At 43.9% G+C, this 16,458-nt stretch overlaps 1 protein-coding gene across 4 annotated transcripts in view; it reads right to left on the bottom strand.

Annotated features, from left to right (window-relative positions):
* FAM110B (family with sequence similarity 110 member B) overlaps nt 1-16,458 on the bottom strand; it is a 173,669-nt gene that overhangs the window by 71,323 nt on the left and 85,888 nt on the right. The window lies entirely within an intron of this gene.

Genomic DNA, 16,458 nt, shown 5'->3' on the forward strand with positions numbered 1-16,458 from the left:
AGCCAATTTCAATCAGCAATAATTTTTACGCAGACCTAATATGTAGATCACAATTTCTAGGGAATAACAGATTGAGATACCTATTTGCTCAGAATTGTAGAATTTACAGCTTAATAGCTGGCACGCCAATTGCTGAAATGCTTCACAAATTTGCTGCTCTCATAGTGTGTGATTCACTAGGCTGGTACAAAAAAAATGACTGTTATTTCATCAGATGCACACTTCAAAATTACACCCTCTTTGGCAATGAGTGAAACTAGTCAGCTGGTGAAAAGTTTTTATTTTAGACTCCATCCCTGGTTTGATTGCCGGCTTTAAAATATGAAAATTTTACTGCAGATTTTCACTACCTATCAAAGGAACATTTAGAATACATTCTCCTCTCTTGTCAAAGGCAGTATTTATGTACATGAGAAAATACAATTGCTCTGGCAGAATAGAAGTGTAACAAATTTACAGTGGGAATAAGTTATGAAAGAGTTCAAGTACATTTATATCACCTGGGAAGCGGATGTTCCAAAAGCTAACACTGATAGGGAGGGAGAACTGTATGGCTTTTGGCTGAAATATCATTTCACCTTGAGTATCGCACTCAACTGCTGCTCCTCCCTGCCCCTGCTCCAAGGGCAGCTGCATACCAAGGAAGGAAATACAATAATTTTTGACTGTTGTGCAAACTTTGTAACCTCAATAAAAATCCTAGATAATTTGATCTATAAAGTACCATGCAAACCTCTAAAATTTATGACATGACAAAATATACCATCTCTCGCTCTCACATACCCCATTCCCCCCACCTCTCTGCCACCAAAATAAGAAAAAGTTAGAAGAAAATCTACCTCACCCTCTCCTAGGCCCCAGAACCTTGCAGAAGAGAAACAAACACTGCAATAAGTGGGAATGAGAGACCATTTCTAATCTTGGAGGAACCACTGCATAGGCTTGGTTCAGTCATTTGTGCCTCAATCACCATACATAGCCAAAAGACTAGGTAAGTAGCAGGACCACTATGCAAATAAAATGTCACCTCTAATCTGAGCTTTAACATGATATAGGAGAAATACAGAAAGAATGGGAGAATCTTTCCCCCTGACATTATCAGCAATACATAACATTAACATTTTTGCTGATGTTTTCAAAGCTATCGTCAGTTTTAAAGGGAACTGGGTGCTCAAATCTCCTAAACCGTTTGAAACTCTCAGACTCTCTATTTATAGACCACCTTTAAGCCCAAATGATCGCCAAGTACTCTTTAAACTTTATAAGTAATGGGCCAGGTTTTAAAACTTGACATCTATTTGTCTTGTGCACAATATCTGTGCTTTACCATTCTTCTGCAAACGCTGATTATGTACATAAATTGCATGCACACCAACAGGGGACAGGTTGTGACTCCTTTTGAAGTATCTTTTTTAGATGAACATCCCCCCTCACCCACATCTAAGTTTCTAAGTACTAAGTTTCATTAAGAAGACACCTTCTGACAGCACCGTGCTCCGAAACACCATGATGACTTAGTGAAAAGACTTAGTGAAAAGATTAAAAAGGTATTTTAGAACCTGCTTCTTCAGCTGAATTGTGAACATTCGGAAGAGAAAGTACACACATTCTTGGCTAAGGAGGTGCTGTACTGCTAGACACACAATATTTTGGAGGAGACAAAACACAAGTCTCTTCTGACTATCTGTGGAAGTTAAGGTTCTGACAGCACTTTTTGAAAAGATATTAGGGTAACTGTTGCGTCCTTGGCAACATTACATTATGAAATTTGTACAAAATGCACTAACAAGCGTACATACAGTATTTTATGGTGAAGGTATTTTTTATTTAAATGGTTATCTAAAATTTAGGGGCCTACTGTTAGAGTGCTGAGCATACAAGAGCTCTCATTGATTTGAAATGGGACCTGATGAAAGCAGAATACTTGAAAATTAGGGCACTTACTTCAAAAACTAATTTTAGACACCTATTTTGGGGAATTTTGGCCTCCACCTTCAAAGCATTAGACACACATTACCTAATTACTCTCTGTAACTACCCTGTAAGCTGGTTAATATTATCCCTATTTTATAGATGGAGAAACTGGGAAAGTGACTTGCCTAAGGCCATACTGCAAGCCAGCGACAGAAGTGGGCTTGGCATTCAAATTCCTGGCCTCCACAGCAATCATGTGTTCTGTCCCTTAAACCAGATGCTTGAAGTAGCGCATGAAATCTTGCTACTAATATCCCTGTGTACAACATAACATTACTGTGTTTGGTCACATGGTCACCGCACTAGAACTTGAAAATACACATTGAATGTATATAAATTTTAAATTAATGGAGATATCCCATCTCCTAGAACTGGAAGGGACCTTGAAAGGTCATTGAGTCCAGCCCCCTGCCTTCACTAGCAGGACCAAGTACTGATTTTGCCCCAGATCCCCAAGTGGCCCCCTCAAGGATTGAACTCACAACCCTGGGTTTAGCAGGCCAATGCTCAAACCACTGAGCTATCCCTCCCCCCTGATCTTCAGTACTGTCACAGGGCAAGTGTGCCCCATCTCTTTTTGAGATGGGGCGAGGGTGAATATGGCTCCGCGGCTGAGTCTATATAGCCATCCCTTGTCTTGGGACAGCTTGGCCTAGGGGTAAAAGTCAATATGGCTGCCCTCTCTCAGGGCTGTGTGGCCTAGCTCTCAGAGTCCATAGAGCTGTCCTGTTAGGCAGGGCTGTGTGGTCTAGTGGCCAAAGTCAGTATAATGGCCCTCTTAAGTAGGGCTGTTTGGCTTGGCAGCCGGTCAGGATAGTGGGCCACCAACAGGAGAGATGGTGGGGGGGGGAAAAGAGGGGTGTGGTGGCCTGGAAGGGGGACCTGGGCCCTCCCTGCTCCACCAGGTCCCAGCTCAGGGCCCTGACAGTGGCAAGTATGCTCGCCACTGGGTCAGCGGGGAATCCGCCCGAAACACACTCACACCACTACGTATAATGCCTAGTTCCCCTGAGCTACTTCCTACCCTGTCCATTGTATAGTGGTTGTGGCATCCCCAGAGTCTGTAGGCTCCTTGGCTTGTGCAACTCTCAGCAGCCCTGTCGCTCCTTGGGAGTCTGCAGGAGCTTGGATGTTCGCCTGGGTCTTGGCGTCTCCGGCTTCTGCTGTCTGTGGCTTCAGCAGCTCACCCGGGCTGGAGCTTGCAGTGTGCATCATCCCTCTTCAGCAGTCAGCCCTGAATGAGCCAAGCTGCTCCCTGATATATTTAGTCTCCAGCCCTAGCATGCCCAGCAGGGCTGAGGGAGCGTGGCCTCCTTAGCCCAGGCTACATCTACACTACAGGGGGGGGGTCGATTTAAGATATGCAAATTCAGCTACGCGAATAGCGTAGCTGAATTCGACGTATCGCAGCCGACTTACTCCGCTGTAGGGACGGCGGCAAAATCGACCTCTGCGGCTTCCCGTCGATGGCGCTTACTCCCACCTCGGCTGGTGGAGTAAGAGCGTCGATTCGGGGATCGATTGTCGCGTCCTGATGGGACGCGATAAATCGATCCCCGAGAGGTCGATTTCTACCTGCCGATTCAGGCGGGTAGTGTAGACCCAGCCCCAGAGAGTAGAGTTAACCCTTGCAGTACTAATGTGGGATGAGTGCACCCCGTCACAAGTACCGAAGGTGTTATACAGGGCCGGTGGAAGGAAGTTTCACGCCCTAGGCGAAACTTCCGCCTTGCACACCCACCCCATCCCCCGTGGCAGCTAACCACGCCCCCCCACCCAGAGGAGCCCCCCCCCCGCGGCAGCTAACCCCGCCCACCAACCGCCCCACTCGGGGAGCCTGCTGCCCCCCCCACAGCAGCTACCCCCGAAACCCCCGCCCGGAGTGCCTCCCTCCACGGCAGCTAACGCCGCCGCCGCCCCCCCCACCCCCGGCTGGGGAGCCCTCCCGCTCTGCGGCAGCTAACCCCGCCCCAGCTCACCTCCGCTCCGCCTCCTCCGCTGAGCATGCAGGCACTGCTCTAATTCTCCTCCCCTCCCAGGCTTGCGGCGCCGATTGGAGGAGAATTAGCGCGGGGGCTGTGTGCTCAGTGGAGGAGGCAGAGTGGAGGTGATCTGGGGCAGGGAGCGGTTCCCCTGTGCGCCCCCCCACCCCGCCCGTTACTGCAGGCGGCCCTCCCCGCGCCCCCTTGCCCCAGCTCACCTCCACTCCACCTCCTCGCCTAAGTGGGCTTTTAGGTGCCCTCAACTACTAGGCGCCCTAGGCAGCTGCCTAGTTCGCCTAGTGGTTGCACCGGCTCTGGTGTTATACGACAACAACCCTTAATCATTCCTTTATTCTCTGTTTTCCCTTGTCTCTTTTCTATTAACCTCATTTCTTTCTCTTCCTTCAGTGAAATATGACAATTTATTCATTTACTGCAAATTTATCTCATAGCATATATTATACATCCACCCATCTAGAGTTGCTATTGGGTAAGACTTGTCCATCGCAGTACATGAAGGCAACTTAGCTAAAGTTTCTGGTGCTGTTACATGCCTTTACATAACAGACGTATGCAGCAAAGCTTCCCCAGTAGACATATAACTCCAATTCTTTTTAACCCTTAATAGCATTATTACGGATATTCTTTTTGTGAGATAAATTATTATTACACTGTAATAAAAAAAGGGACCAAACACAGGAGTCTCTGGAATTCACATCACAAAATGGTATTTGGAGTGATCAAATATACCTTAGTTTAAATTTTCTCATTCTGCCTTACACATGTGTATTGAAGGAGGGTTACACAAGCATTCGTATAACAAGGAATTAAAAAGCAGGTAATTAAAAGAACGAGGGACTGTCCTACAGACTAGTTAATATAGATTACAAGAGACTCAATTTATAGGTAAAAAAGAAGACTATTCTATTCTGATAGATGAATCCAACCAGTATGCATATGTATCCAGTCCAGTTGGAAATAAAACGAACAAGAGGGCTGGGTGAAAATCACAAGTATCTGAAGAGTTTTGTGCTTTTCTTTAAATGGGGAACTGTAACCTATAGGACACTGAACTAAGGCTGTATCTGTGGAAGATGAAATATCTACTTTGTTGTGTTTCATGAATCAAAGTCACTGCCCTGCTAATTTTATTATATAAGACTATTTTTCTCTGTCTAAGAGCTGGTAAATATCTGATTGAAAGGGTTCCAATGTCCAAAGGAGGCATATGTTTAGACATGTACATCAGTTCTAAGAGAAATTTGACCCATCTGAAAACAGTGAACCTTTGAGCCGTGTGTGTGTGTTCTTCCACATGATCAAAAAAACTCTTCTAGAGAGTTTGTAGCCTACTAAAGTAGTATTTGATGATGACTGCTCAAGTGTATGAAATATGACTGCAATGTTTTTGTTGTTGTTTGTTTTTATTTAAAGGGATGAATTGGTTTAAGGTGGAAAGAAGGTAGAGATGCTTTCTGATTAGACTGGATGGTGGAGTTTACTTCAGGGAGACATTCTGGAGCTGGTCTAAGAGCTACTTTGTCTGAAAAGAACACCATGAAAGGCTCCTTGAGATATAAGACTCCCAGTTGGCCTACTCATCTAGCTAGTGTAATCACTATTAAGAAGGTGACCTTTACTGATCAGAAATATTAGGACATTTCAGACAGCACTTAAAAAGGAAGCTTCTTAAAGACCTTAAAAAGAATTGTAAGTCCATCTGGGTACAGGATGTCCAGTAGGTCTCATCGAGTAATATCCTTAACAAACCTGTTTTTCCCTTTTTTGATATATACAGAGCACACCTCCATACGCAAAATCACAGCCCAGTAAAATTAGACATATGCAAACAGAGCTTCCAACCTATGTACAGGAGATAACTTAGTCTTTCAAAACTAATGTGTGAAAGCAATAAAACATAAAAGTAAAAATTAATTTTTTGAAAGATTAAAGGAATATCTTTGCACAGAATACATAATTAGGATACTCAATCCTCAACTTTGTGATACAAAAGGCTTGAAAATCTGCTTGCCCACTCAATAGCGTGGAATAGGAAGCTTTCCCTGGTGAGTTCAGAGGCTAAGCTACTAATTCCTTTAGAATTTAAACTTTAATTTAAATGTTTTTCTACCCTGAAGAATGACCATATAAAAATAGCATGCATTTACTCCAGGTAAAGTAATCATGCTAAGTTACACTGGCAAAAGCACTTTTATGCTAGTATAACTGTTATGCTGGGGAGTTTGTCAGCATAGAAATGTTGCAAATAAATAATAATTAAAACAAATTCTTGAGCTGACTTCCAATCTTCGGACATTTATGCCTGTTCTACATATCAAATCTAGTTTTTAATTACAATGGTGACCCCCACCTTCATTGTCAATAATCAGCTGTCTGCTTCCCACATCAGCATCAGCGTTCATGTGATCTCCCATGCCACCCCGGCACGTTGTGAAGCCACCACCTTTTCTTCTCTTTCAAATCTCTCCTCAAAATAGCTTTCTTGATAAAATTTTCATCTTACTGTATTTTTTTTGTACACATAGTACTCAATCTTAAATCTGTAAACACAGTCAGTGGAGTGCCTCTTGTAACATTATGCCTGTGTTTAAAGTTATGCTTGGGGCCTAAAAGGAGATTCCCAATATTTTCCAAAAAATTTAACTTTACAAATAAAATTTGACTTTAACATAATACGATGTATACACCAAAAGGAGCATTTTCTGCTCATTTTGTCACTTTTATCATAATTCAGGTGTCAGGAATGCAGAATTCTGATAACTGCCAGCTCCTACTCTGGGTTATTCCCCAGTATGCACTCTGGTAGTGATCTCAAACCTACAGTTGAACAAACAACGCTGGAGGCTGGAGCTTGCATTATGGTCAAGTCCCACTTTTAACCCAATATTGTATATTTTTAACATTATTTTATCATGAACAGTACATGAATTTTAAGTATTAAACTTTAAAATTATAGCATATTGGAGACAATGAGACTCTTCTTACCATAAATAGATAGCCAACTGTTGGTGCAACATCAGATGGACTCTGGGATATCACTCCAAATGGGAGTTGGAAGTCAAAGAGGGTTTGCATTGTAACCCAGAGAGATGGAGATGGAGGAGCAAAGAATTATTTTGGAAACTTATTCTCTTTCAAAGGAACAAAAAAAACCCCACCGATTAAATACAAATATAAAGGTGCTTCTACTCTCTTTAGTTGGGGGTATTTAACAAGCTGGAAATGTCTTCACCATACTTACAGATCACCTTAAAAGGTATTTTCAAAAGACAACAGTAATCTAACCAAATGTAAAATGTCTAACCTGCCAATGTGAAAAGAAACAAAAAAACTGGCCAATTGACAACGGTAAAAGGATTCATTTAATTTAATTTTGAAAAATCAATATAAAAATGAAGTCCAAAACTTCTTAGTGGATGTGTCTGAAGTTGATTTATTAAGCATGGAGCCTAAGCAAGCCTTCATAAGAGAGCAAATGTTTTCTTTCATCTTTAAAACACACTTCCCATTCTTTTGCAAATACTATCTTTTCAAAATAATTCTTGTCTAAGTAGCAGTGACACACCATCAGAACTTGTAAACAAGGCAGAATAGAGTAATAAATTCTATACATGCATTTTACACATTCAAAACATACAGAATATGGTATTGTGATGGATTTTAAAATAAATCTAAATTCCATGTAGAAACGCATGTCACAGAAGATTTCTGGATCTATTAATGTAATTAATAACTATTATTGTAAATAATGAGAAACATCCTGTGAGAGGCCTCTGCTACTCAGTGAAGAGCACAATATAACTACAGAGACAGGTGTGGAGATATTCTTCAAATACCATATGAGAACAGATGTGGAATTTCAGGCTTCCAATTTCTGTTTTAATTATGAATTGCTCAAAAGATTTCCAGCTGTAAACAATACTATTTGTTCTAACTTTACCAGCAGCATGCTGCTGTACTTACAGTAAAGAGAACATAATGATCAGTTGTCAGGTGTTAACGGATGGATTGTGGCTTCACGGTCTTATAAAGTGTTCTGAGATGCACATGTCTGTAAAACAAATTTGCATTTCTACTTCTGACATGTCTCCACTCTCCCTTCAACCTCATCTCCGCCTGTCTCTCATACTCCTGGAAGTTTCACACCAGCTTAAACTTAACATGGCTCAAACTGAACTCCTTATCTTTCTTCCCAAACCCTCTCCACAATCCCACAATCTCTGGCACTCTTGGCAACAGCACCATCCTCTCTGCTAATCAGGCCTTCTTCATTTGGGCATTGTCTTGGATAGGAGATCTTCTCACCTTACTATAGGCCCCTGGCTATTATGTGCCAGGTGCATTTTTTCAAATGGTCTGTATAGAGAGGCAGAAGGATGTGAAGGGGTATAAGAGTGGGATGGATGGATGGATTCAGGTTGGAGACAGGAATAGATTGAAAAGAGAGAAAGACATAAAAAGAGGAAAAGTGGGGCAGCCAGAAAAATATAAAGGCAAAGCTTGAACACATGATGTAGGAGCCAAAGAGAAAGAAAAGAGGAAACAATAGACAGTGAAAACAATGAAGGATAAGATATTGTCTTAGAGTTTTATATCGCTGCCCATTACTCTAGTAAACTATCTCCCACATCAAAATCACTAACAGCAAAATCCCCAGTGGACTTCATGGTATGTCTGGCACTTTTGGCGGTAAAAACTCTGCGGGGTTTTTGTGCAGGTGGGGTGGTGGTAAGTGTTTAGAAATAGAAAGGGGTGTTTGTACTGTAAGCCTCACTTCTGCAGGAAAGACTTTCTTAAAGAAACATGCTCCATGATGATTACAGTAAAGAGAAGAGAAAAAAAGTGAAATAGGGCCAGGTAGGTAAAGAAGATAAAAGAAAAGCCTGAGATTCTTAAAGCAACTTTCATTTTTAACAACTATTAATAGCAAGTTGTTACAATTACATACAAGAAACACACAACTACTTATTCCTTTAAATTTGCAAGGGTTCAGTCATTGTCATTATTATTTGTATTACAGTAGTGCCTAAAGGCCAGGGCTCCATTGTGCTAGGTACTATTCAAACACAGAACAAAGAGACGGTCCCAGCCCCTTATACTCGGTGGTGCAAGTAAAATCCATTTCTTACCGGTGGGGGGCAACCAGCTAAGAAGGGCACATGACCTTCCCATGTGACCCTCCATGTGACTCCTCACTGCCCCGCCCCCAGCCTGGGGCCCCCACACTCTCCCCACATCCATCCCATGTTACCGGGGGGAGGTCTGTCCTCCTCCTACTGCACCAGAGACTTCGGGGCAGGGCTCTCCCAGGAACCACAGCAAGGAAAGGAGCAGAACCCCCTGCCCTTCCACGGAGCTGCGTCTCCGTCCTCCCTCTGTGTACCAAGCAGCAGCTCTGCCAGAGGACAGGGCTGGGAGGGCGAGGCTGGGGGCGGTAAAGCCACCGGAGGATCTGCTAGTGTTCTGCTCCTTTTCCCGCTGCCCCTCCCAGTGGGGAAAGGAGAAACCCCCCCAGCCCTGCACCCCCAGCCCTCTCCTCTGGTGGGGCTGCTGTTGTGTCTTTCCGGTATGCCGTACCGGCTATAAATAGCTTGCTGTTACAACATATCGAAGTGTACCAGCCTACTTGCACTGCTGCTTATATTGTAAGTAGTTGCAGAGGTATCTTAAGTTTTCAAACTCTGTTCAGATAGATTTATTGTGATGGCTTCTACCACTGAAAAGTGAGGCAGTGTGGTCTAGTGGATAAAGCACTAGACTGGGACTTGGTAGACCTGGGTTCTATTTGCAGGTCTGCCAATGAACTGTTGTGTGGCCAGAAGCAAGTTGCTTTCACTTCTGTGTGGCTCTCCTCTTCTGTCACCCTTTTACCTGTGTTGTCCATTTAGAATGTACATTCTTTTGGGCAAGTACTGTGTCTCACGATGTGGCTGTACAGTACCTAGAACACTGGAGCTTCCACGCATTGCTGTAATACCGCTACACCTCCCCTCACTGACAAAAATGGGCAAATACCCAGGCTTTCAAAGGGTTAATTATAGATAGGGGCCTTGACCCACATACTCATGAACTTTTGAAACATTCAGATACTGATCCAAACTCTGATATTCATGCCCATCTCCAGTTAATTAACATTACTAGTACAAGACATGCCCCACACATTGCAGGGGTTAGCCACAAAAAAGTTTTCTACAGATGTCTTACTCAGCTGTCAGTTATGGTCTCTGCTACCAGAAAATGACTTCTGTCACAGCTGGCAGATACGGAATGATTTATAATTGCCCTAATGGAAAGAATAAGGCACAGTTGACCTTTTCCCATAAAATGCAAACTTGTTTTGTATATCAGAAACGCCTGAACCCAAAAATCTATGTATAGTTCTGTTTAAGTGTCTGATTAGAAGTTGTTAGGCTAAGGGCTAAATTGCAGCTAGAAGCTACAGACCTCTGGTAGGGGATGGTGCAGAGGTTTCCAATCTCAAGTAGGAGTAGGTTGAGGCGCTATGCCTCAGATCGGTACACAGCACGTCTTAGAGTACACAGCTGCTGAGATTGCTGTGTGCGCGCCCTCCACACAGTGCCAGTTTTGCTGGCATGGGGGAAGATGAGAAGTGCAGAGCTAGCAGGACTCTATCTTTATTCCACCCCCTTTAAAATGCTGTGGGGGCTAGACTCGCAGAGTTCTTGCACCCCTTGAGAAAGAGTGACTGTGCTTGGTCCCTGCACAGTAGGGCAGTGAGGGGAATAGGAACCTTCTTCCTCCCTGCATCCCCTATGGCACACACCCAGCAGATTTAGGTACAATTTGGTACTGTTACCACTATCTTTAATTGGTTGTATTGCCGTAGTGCCCAGAGCCCCGATTATAATCAGGGCTCCACTGTGTTGGACTCTGCACAAACATATTCAGAGCAGAATCTGCCCCAAAGAGTTTAAAATCTAAGTTTAAAAAGTAAAAAAACCCACCAAAATAAAAGCTAATCAATGTCAGAGACACTCGTAAGGAGTTTTAACAAAGTTATAAGAGTATCTGTAGAATTACAAATATGGGCTGATACTACATTTGCAATAGTAACCCCTGCACTTGAACTGTAAAGGCAGAGAAAGGAGAAACATGTGTGTGACAGATACAGGAAGTTCTTGCAATATCTTTGGGAGGTCTTACTGTATTAAGTTTATGTATCACATTGGGCCAGGGACTGTATGCAATTCTATGTGGGAGGGTGACTACAACTCCTCCAGGAACTAACAATAGTGGGGGGTGATTATGCAAATTCACTCAGGTTGTCACACCTCCAGAGAAGTACTTTCAGGTTGTGACCTGAAGAGGCTCACATATACTAGTTCAAATTGAATTCTCCATAGATCAACTGACTAAGAAAGGAAGTTTGGATAAATAGCTTGAGTTCACAGTGACTCAGGGCTTTCTTTTTGATCCAGCAAATGGACAGGACCTTCTGTCAAGGGGGCCCCGAATCCTTTCTGGGAGAAGTTGGAAGGACTTTGCCCTACTGAGGCCCCATCAGACTAATATCGGACCACTGGTAAGTTTTTAGCAATAGTATAGGAACTTTTACTGTTTTTTGTATGTTCTCGGTAATGCTTGCACCTTAAGAATAAATGTGCTTGCTCAGAAAGAGCTCTGTGACAACTTGAGACTGCTGGCAATTACGCTGTTCATAAGACTTTGGAGAGAGAGCAAAGCACAGACGCTGGCCTGTGAAGGCAGTATGGCTTGCTGGGTCTATCACAATATAGGCAGGGAGCTGTGCAGCCTAGAAAAACCCTGGTCAGGAGGGAGAAAGACACAGGTCTCCAACCAAGAGAGGTGATGACTGCAGTACTGGGTTTACAATGGCACCAAGGCACCGGGCCCACACTTGGAAGGGACCCATTAAGGCTCCCGCTCCAAGTGGACTCTGCTGCCAGCCACCTGCAGGGTTCCCGTCTCCCCAGGGCCGAGCTGCCTGGGATCAGTACAGAGGCTGGGCCAGTCTTGGCCAGTGGAGGGCGGGGGGGGGAAGAAGGGGTGTATCACAGGGGGCTCGGCTGTGCACGTGGGTCCCGAGGGAGTCTGGCCCGGGCAGGCCTCAATCCTGGTTGACTGCACAGCTCCCAAGGGGCTGGAGTATCCTCACCCATGACCGGCTCCCGGCCACGCAGCCAGCTCAGCCTAGGGGACACAGTCATTTCCGAGCAGGGCCGGTGAATGTGGCCGGGGAGGCAGGGCGTGGGGGAGTGGGTCTCCGGAGGGCTTGGGGCGGCACTGGACGGGGGGGGGGGGGAGGTTTGGGTGTTTTGTGGCACTGGGCAGTGGAGGGTCTGTGAGGGGGGTGCTGGGGAGTGGAGGGTAGAGGTCTGTGTGTGTTGGGGAGCTGGGCAGTGGCGAGTCTGTGGGGGTGCTGGGCATAGGGGTCTGTGGGCCGGGGCACCGTGGGTGGTGGTGTTCAGGACACTGTGCAGTTGTGGGGGGTCTCTGGGTGGGGGGGCACTAAGCATAGCAGGTCCAGGGGGGCACTGGCCATAGGGGTCTATGCGGGGGTCATTGGGCAAGAGGTCTGAGGGGCGTTGGGGTGGAGTGGGGGGGCACTAGGGCATGGCGCAAGCCTGCTCCCAAGGGGCAAGCTGGCGGCGCAGGGCTGGGCAGGCCAGTGTGTATCTGTGGCTGCTGGTTTGTAAACAGTTCCGTCACGCTGGGTTGGGTGGACTGTGGCTGCCCCTGCCACACCGTGCCCTATTGCCCCATGCTGGCCCCTCGCTCTGGGTACCTAACTTCCCCTGCCTCCCCACATTATGCCTCATTTCCCCCATGGGGGCCCATGTTTGGCATTGGGCTCACAAAAGGTTCCTGGATAGCTGAGGAGCAGGGAAGCCTAGAAGTGGGTTCCAGTCATGGACCGTGGAGTGGAGATACAGATGCACTTGCCCTGAACTCTGACAATATCCTTTAGGACTCAAAATCACACTTTACTTGTTTTAGGACAATTCTAGAAATTTATATTCTGCCATTCTTGTTTGCTCTTGCTTAACTTTACAAATCACAAGGCACCCAAGTGCAAATCCCACAGACAAACACTTGAGTAATACCTTAAATCCCAATGACTGTTTTCATATCATCTCTCTTATTGCTAGAAGACTACAAAAATGCATTAACCTTAAGAATAATCTTTCTGCTTTAGATTTGGCATGGTTTTAAGTACAGTGAAATTCACTTAAATATTTAACAGTAGAAAGACATAATACCTTAATAAATCTAAGCTAGTGTAACACTATTTGTTAGTGGCAGTCAGACTACTCTATATACCAGGGGTGGGCAAATACGGCCTGTGGGCCAGATCCAGCCTGTCTAACATTTCTGTCCGTCCTGCCAGGCTCTTTGGCTGCCCCCTCGCGATCTCTGGGCTGCTAAAAGTCCTGCGGTGCAGTAGGGTGCTCAGGTAGGCTGCCTGCCTGCTGCGGCCCCATACCACTCCCGGAAGCGACCGGCTGCTGCTGGCATGTCTCTGTGTGCCCCTGGCGGGGAGTAGGGGGGAGGCGGCTCTGCACGCTGCCTCTGCCCACAGCACCGTTCTCAAAGTTCCCATTGGCCGGTTTCCAATGGGAGTGGCAGGGGCGGTACTTGCATGCGCGGTCAGCACACGGCGACCCGCTGCACCCCCCACAACTCCCAAGGGGCACGCAGAGACTTGCCAGCAGCAGCCAGCCACAACCACTTCCGAGAGCAGCGTGGGGCCACCTGCCTGAGCCCTGCTGCGCCACCGGCTGGGAGCTGCCTGTGGTAAGCTCTTCCCAGCCACAGCCTGCACTTTGCACCCTCTCCCACCCTCCAACCCCCTGCGCCACATCAGAACCCACTCCTGCACCCAAACTCCCTCCCAGACACTGCGCCCCCTCCTGCACCCCAATCCTCTATCCCAGCCCGGAGCCCCCTCCTGCACCAAACTCCCTCCCAGAGCCCACACTCCCTCCATTGATATAGTAGTAATGTGAGGCCCATGACAACTTACCAAAATTCATGGAGTGACCCCCCTGCAAAAATTATTGCCCACCCCCGGTATATACTCAAATTCAGTCTGAATATAATTTTTGTAAACCCAATCAGTAATATGCACACACACAAAAAGTAGGCACTCATTACCGATCCTGAAAATACTGGTATGCAAAGCCCTTTTATACCACCACTGGACTGAATGGGATACCTACTATGACAGCAAAGATGATAAAACCACATTCAACTGTACAAGAATCTATTTTAAATACAATATACAATAAATGATTCTTAGGCAACTGAGTATTTGACATGTTCTAATTGCTGAAACCCTGCGCTGGATATCACACTTTTGTATTCTTACTTTGTTCCTGGGCATCAGGAGTTTTTCATTTTTTATGTCACAAGAAAGTGTAATTTAAAGGGAAGTTTATACAAGACTTGATGAAAACTGAGGCATGCTACAAAGCCACATTTCAGAGGTAAGACAGCTATCTTAAGATAGGTCACAATACAATTATCATGTATAATCCATACATTTCCTAACATTGAATAGTTTTTAAATACTGTTTAGTTTTAAGTAAATCCCCTGCAGCTCACTATTTGTTGACAACCAGCTGAAACACATGCTAGATTTAATGTAGTAAAATTCTATTTAAAAAGTTTTTAAAAGTTTGTTTTAGCTGAAATGAGTAAACTCTAAAATTTTATCTATGTGAATTACTGCTTAAACTGAATTTGTTTGCTGCCCCTGCCCAAACGGAAAACACATTCCATACTGAAAACAAAGCTTTCCTCTCTAAAAAAGCAATGTATTTCTTCATGATAATAAAACAATTACTGCAAATTACAATCACCAATTCTAGTTTCATGCTTTTCTGTGCACCAGAAAAAAGATCAGTCACACCTAACAGAGAGACATCTATGTCTAAATAACTATTGGTGAAACAACGTCGTATAAATAACTATAATGTGCAATTCCAGTATACATTTTCTTTTAACAATGTTTTACGCATTACTAAGAAAAAAATATGCTCACTTTTAAAATATGAACCAAGTTACCTATCTGCGATAAGCATAAGAAACATTTTCAGGTAAGAAGTCATTATCATTTTACAGATATAAAGTATTAGTTCACTGCATATACTTAATTTTCATGTTAAGTAACATTATGTTGTCTTCATTTTGAATGAAAACAGTCCAGCTTTGTTAAGTACATTATTCAGCTGGGGATTTCTACCTACTAACTTCCCTTAACCACTACCAGCATCTCCATCAGACACGGCGTGAGAGGCTCATGTCAAAAATCATTCTAGATTATTACATCAGGAAATCTCTTCTTTAAAGCATGCACATGAGATGCATTAATTTACAGACCATGTAAGTACAGTTAGATGGCAATTCTGAGGATATTGGAAAAAACTGCCATACACTAAGAACATTGTGCCTGCACATTCTCCCCGTTCATCACTGTCCAAACCTAACTGTTGCTATGCAGGAAGGTTATTTTCAAAGTCTGCACCAGTAAAACCACCTTATGGCAATAAAGCACAGACAAATGCAGACAATACAAGCAGACAGCAACTGAGCTTCCTTTGTGGTAGCAATAATAATTTCAAAACTATTTTTCTTGATAATGCTTTGTCCTGTACTAAAATCGGAAGCTAAGTATGCATTTGAAATTTATAGTAGTTCAAATATTTTTGAACAAATTCAGATAAAATATCTTTGCTTTTGAAGTGCCCCACATTATGAAACACTCATATACATTGTATGCATACCCACTTACATAGAAAGTTAAGCAAGCGAGTGACCAAGATGGAATTTTACTTAGAAGGTTAAACCGTTTTAATTCAATATTTTAGAAGTTTACAACCCTGTTTTGCAATATTTTGGACAGCACAAACACAATAATTCATTGGGAGGTGACGGGAAGGAGTAGAAAGCGACATTAAATTTGTGACAGTTCCTTATACCTTTCTGATATTAGCTGAGGCAATCTACTGTTACCTCAGACGCATGGTGGCAGAAAGCCAGCTAGATGAATGGTGACTTAACACACAAGTTTATGTGGGCTCTACAGTCTGACACAGACAATATCATTGATTTTAAGTTTTAACAGTCAGCTTTAGTAGTCAACTGCCTTCATAAGAAGTATGACTATACTGCTCAGTGCTTGTTTTCTTCTCTTCCAAATACAGTTTTAACTGGGAAACATACCCTCTAAATTGGCGTTGTTTTTTATAAGAAAAAGTTCATATTAATTAATATGTAGGTCACAAATCTAAAAGAGATTAAATAAAATAGTGCTCAAATTATGGAAAACATTCTGGAAGTCTCAGAATCATAGAAGAAAAGATGGTCTTACACACATTGTTTCATTCCATTGATAAAGGCAATTCCTACAACAAACAAGGCTTTGGGACAAAATCTGGCCTTTGGGAACAATATTTGCGTGTGCAGCTAAGAATATGCTGCAATATACCAGTTTGGG

The sequence above is a fragment of the Malaclemys terrapin genome, chromosome 2, assembly GCF_027887155.1.
Source record: "Malaclemys terrapin pileata isolate rMalTer1 chromosome 2, rMalTer1.hap1, whole genome shotgun sequence".
NCBI classification, from domain to species: domain Eukaryota; kingdom Metazoa; phylum Chordata; order Testudines; family Emydidae; genus Malaclemys; species Malaclemys terrapin.